Raw genomic sequence first — 5,619 nt, 5'->3', positions numbered from 1 at the left:
TCATGATCTTCTTAATGTTGCCTATAGGGACACAGTTGTTTTTTCCTTAAACTGAAAAGAAATTATTCCCTATGTAGACCATCATTTTGAATCGCCGAATTGAAACCACAATGCGGTCGTTAATAAATTTTTTTGCATAGATATTTTGATAAGTTCTAGTATTACCTTTGGCCTACATCAGCGAACCAGTACACGTATGAAGACAAGGGAAGTCATGACAAGCGCAGGAACTGACACCATTTGCATCTAGACGTATGAATGTCAGTGCTGCCATCTGTACGTGTGTATGGCGAATGACTCGCATTTGTTTGTTGGTTAGTTAGATGGTAAATCTCCTCATGCTGTTCGCCTGTTGAGACGATTAGTCAGTCAGTCAGTCGGTCAAGACGTCTCTCTCTCTCTCTCTCTCTCTCTCTCTCTCTCTCTCTCTCTCTCTCTCTACCCTACCAGACCCCATGTTGCTCATTTGGGTCTGTTGCACTGTTCATGATTTCGTTTGTCTCGTCGTTTACTGTTCACCTACTTGACGAGTGCAACGGTGCCTCTCTGAGGAGAAAAATGGCGAAATATGCAACAAGTAATGATAAGAATGATTAGGAGGATTTATTTGTGGGAATTTGGTAATCGAATTTTTAACTACATCAGCGATATCCACACTATTTCTGTGATCCACATCTCTGCAGCAAAATGATGGGAGTAATAAAGTATATTACCACATCATGTAAAACTCCGTTTCCCCATTTATTTATTTTCCACCTGCTATTCAGTTCTTCAGTATGTGGCAAACTGTAGATGCTTAACAATTGGCAGACACACGTTTCTTACTTAGCGCTATGCAGTAAGACCTCGAATTCCGTTAGTCTCCTTTTGGATTTGCTCAGGATGCATAGTTAGCCCTCATTCGTGAGCACGTATATTTTTAACTAAAGGTTTTCACGCGAAGCTACTTCCAAAAAACAAAGCGTCAAAATTTAATTTAGAACCGGTTTTTATTTCATTTTTCGTTGTCACAACGTCTGTCCGGAGCTACAAAACTTTTTCATTTGATTTTTGCCTGTTTCGTAAATCAGGAAGCATATTCGATTGCAAAGTTCTCGAGGTGCCTCTTCGAAGTGCCTTTTCTCAGCCTCATTTTCGTTGTTATTTCAGTATTAGATTTTTTCGTTACCATGTAAGAAAGGGAGTATTTGAAGTGAGTTAAATGCTCCTTCATGCCAGATTGTTAAATGTGTGTCTTCTAGTAATGTTCTTCTAAACAGATTACCGTGACATCACGTCTGACTTGGTAGAAATGACATAAAGATGCATTCGCAAAAAGAGAGAGAGAGAGAGAGAGAGAGAGACTCGCCATTTCATTATCCTTAATCCATTTGGGTAAAAAATTAAAAAGTTACAAGGAATTGACTCCCCTTCAAAATCGTACGATGCATGATAGATGGTGTCCCAAAATCAAACAGCAATAGAACTGATGATACATACAAAAATGAAATAGTATTTGACCGTCATTTTTACCATTTCCCTCGTAAAGTCAGAACACTGGGCTCTCAAGAGCAAGATTCTTGGTTTGATCCAGCCCTGCCACCCACGTTTGGCACGACTGTGAATGGTACCAGCAGCAGTTGGGGTCAAGAAATGAGCATGAGGTTAGTAACCTCGTCCTTGGAGACTTTCCGAGAATCCCTACCCCCGAACCCCCCCCCCCCCCCAACCCCCCCCCCCCCCTCCCCTCTAAAAAGAGGAAAATCCTTTAAAATAACAGAAAAGCTGCATACGAACAGCAAATCTGTCAAATGTTGTATTTTCCCCTTCATATAGTTTTGAGTATATCATGAGATGGATTAAGCGTAATATTACCAAGAATAATATCAAGCTCTTATGATTACATTAAACAGTAATCATATTTTCAATTTGAATATCAGCCTTTGTAAATTAGACGAGTTGTTAGTCTGTAGTTTTGCTGAATGGTTTGTCATTCAGTGGCTTCTCTCTCTCTCTCTCTCTCTCTCTCTCTCTCTCATTTTTCAATAGATGACACGCGTTGTGTTGTAAATTAACTTAGTATCATACTTAGAAAGAAAGGAAACTGTCAATGGCACATCTTGTGTCATATTCTGTAAAGTTTTATTCATTGTTCACTTTGTGCTGGTAATATTTATTGCCCAAAAAGCGCAAGTGTTTAACAATCACAACTCCCAAATAAATGTGGACATTTTTAGAGTTTTTTCTGAACGAATGTCTAGGAAGGAAAAAATTGAAGATTTCAATCGACACAATAACAGTGCTTCGAAGAGACGAACTTACAAATCAGAAAAACAAGTCTCCACTTTTCGTTAGCATATTGAAAGGTCTATAGAAACCTGCCTTTTGTCTATAGAAAACTTGAGACAAAATCTTTAGAAGCTCATCGTAAATCTGTGTTTGAAGGCCCATCATGAAATCTGTGATAAAGCTCATTAACAAGACAAAAGAAGCGGGAAAATAACCTCCCACGATTCTATCTCGTAGACCCTGTTCAAGTCGTCTTTTTAAGAGACGGTGAAGCCGAGGAGGGGAAGGGGTGGAATAACAATAGCTGTTATTATTCAGTTTCAAAGGAGATTGCTTCCGACACTCGCATGATTAGTTGACAAGCCTCCTGATACTTTTTATAAGGTCAAAGATCATCGGAACCGAGCCAACTATCTCCTTGGGATCATAGCATCCTACCGACCTTCACCGTCAGCTATGGGGTTGCTTATAAACATACGTATACATATATATATATATATAATATATATATATATATATATATATATATATATATATTATATATATACTACTCAATAATGAATTTTTAAATAGTGGGAATTATGAAGGGTCTAATCTTCTATTCGTAGATACTCGAGATTCTTCGACCATTTATTGAAAAATTATATAAAACTTGGTTCCGTTACTCACTTGTTAAGCTGTATATTATTTTCTCTAGATTGATTTTTGCTAAAGAATATACTCTTGCTGAGTTAGAATTCTCTCTGTTTAAGATTAAGCTTATGTCTTTTCGAAAATACCTTGGCGATTACGATAATCGGTCGAGGTATACATTTCTTTGCTCCCTTCTGAAAAAAAAAATCCGCCCACACAATGTTTTTATTTTTCGTTCCTTTTCATACTGATATCTACATTTACTTATATGCTCACAGTCGCTTTCAGTGACAGTTAACCGTTATCAACTATAAACGTCGTTGTTTTAGATTAAGCTGACCATATGTCATAGAGCAGCCCGTAATGTAAACGTCTGCTTTTCCCATAACAATAGATTATCTTCAAATACGTTCTTTTATCAAAATCTAAACAACCATTGAAAAAGTAACTCTCAATCCCATATTTACTTTCACGCCTGTTCAGTATTATTCCATTTTGTACAGACCAAAACCTTTGGCACTTCTTCATCAGACATCTGAATGGCTTGAAGAAAGTTCTGTATAAAGTAAATTTATGTACATTTAGAAGAAGGAAAAGTAATTACTTGTTGTCGTCATTTCTCGGAGCCCACGCACACTCATATGAGTTATCTGGAAGATTCCCCTTGTCTGTCACCACGAATCAATGTAAAGAGGCGGGAATACATTACAGTAATGTAATGAATGTCATCCTGTAATCGAATATTCGCTGATGGACAGTTATCTGATATTGGAAAGATTAATCTATGTGTGTGTGTGTAGTTTGTGTGTTTGTAGTCAATCCATTCCTTTCATTTTTTTTCCAAACAGGAAAAACGGAATGAGTAAAAATTGTGTGAATGCGACCCGTTATTTGCGCTAGTTGCATCTTTGAAATATTATGAAAATTCAAAATAGTATTATTATGAAAATAATGTAGTATTATTAGTCATGTTGGAGGTACTTGTGGGTAAACGGTAATGCTTTAGAGAAGATGGAGTACGCTTGAGCGAAGCTGGCCACAGAAAGTTTGGTGAAATTAAGAAAAAAAAATCGAGACTGAAATTTTGGGAAGAAGGTTGGCTGTCATTAGATACTTCACCGCAGTCTAGGTCCGATTTAACCAAGTCCAGTATACATCAGAAACTGATGTTCATGTTTCCTTATCTGTAAGGATAAAATCTCAAGAAAAAAAAAAACATTGATCCATTGATCCTGTGCGTAATTAACTGTAATTCCCATAATATAAGGGAATACGCCTTAACAATATGTAGTTCGGGAATGGTACTTAACGTTTATAAAACTTCACCGGTTAAAAACTTGACATTGTTTATTTTGAACAATTACTATTACTTTTCCTCTTCATGAGTTCTTCCATATGTCAGCCTCTCTCTCTCTCTCTCTCTCTCTCTCTCTCTCTCTCTCTCTCTCTCCTTATCATCCGTCTTCCACATTGTTCGAGCTCACTTCAGAGCCAATTCAACTCCTGCCGGTTTGGAACTTGAGGAGAACGTGTCTTAATGGAACCCCAGATGTTATTGGCGCTCATGACTTCTTCCATCGTACAGCTCCTGCCGTTCCGTCCTAATTCTGACACTCTCTGACAGTATGTATAAGGCCTCTCTCCCCTGCAAACAATTTGGACATTGAAACTAAATCACATTTCTACTTGACCGATCATATTCAAGATTGAACGTAACTATACTGGATATGAAGCATACCTTTGACCCTCATCAAGAAATCAAGATTAAAGACAATCCCACAATTTAAAAACGTAATGAAGGGTTTCAAGATTTCAGATTAAGAAAGGGAGATAAAATTCAACAAACAACCACGTTTCTAATGGCCCAAAAATGGTCTTAGAAAGGTGGTGCTTTGTTGATTTTTTTATTTCCCTTTCTTAATCAGAAATATTGAAACCCTTCATTACGTAGTATGTCCCTATTTTCATCATTCTTAAATGTTGAGTTTGACTTTAATTTTGACTTTCTTGATAAGGGTAAAGGGTATGATTCATGTCCTATACAGTTATGTTCAGCGTTGCCTTGTATCAACGTTTATGCAGCCAGAAAGCTGGTGTGTTATTTCAGACTCTTCATGGCACTTATCAGGTTGTCACCTGGTACCAATGAATTGTCGCTTGAAAGAAATCTGGAGAAACTGGAATTATTTCAAGCTTCTTGTTCGTCGTTTATGGCTGCTATCATTAATTCATTGTGCTCACTTCAGGCGTTACAGTTGGCTTATCATTTTGACATTGGTAACAAACGAAAGGAAAATACGTCAATATTTCACTCTTCGGTAATTCTGAAAAGTTCAAATTTATGTTGGTGTCCGCATAAGTTTCAGACGACTCTTAATAACTGGTACTCTCAAGATCCCCAGCGTCATTATACAGGATGCTGACTAAGGAGATCTGAAATTTGGATAGTCCCCGATCCCCAGTCTCCACATTTCACAGTTCAAGATGAGATATGCAGACATCTTGAAAATGAGCATTCCTTCGAAATCCCTCTTCGTCTTGAAGAGAAATGCATCACTTACGTTGTTTATAGTCAAAGTTCGAGCCACAAATTCATGATGTAATTTGCATAACGTGTACTTTCGCTTTGACGAAAAGATTTCACCCATGATAAATTATTTTCTCGCTGCAATTTATCAACTGGGAAGTCAAATCTTTTGCCCCATCGTTCTTAATCAT

Source organism: Macrobrachium nipponense, chromosome 9 (genome assembly GCF_015104395.2).
Source record: "Macrobrachium nipponense isolate FS-2020 chromosome 9, ASM1510439v2, whole genome shotgun sequence".
Classification (NCBI taxonomy): Eukaryota; Metazoa; Arthropoda; class Malacostraca; order Decapoda; family Palaemonidae; genus Macrobrachium; species Macrobrachium nipponense.
The sequence above is the reverse complement of the archived record's forward strand: the minus strand, read 5'-3'. Positions refer to the sequence as shown.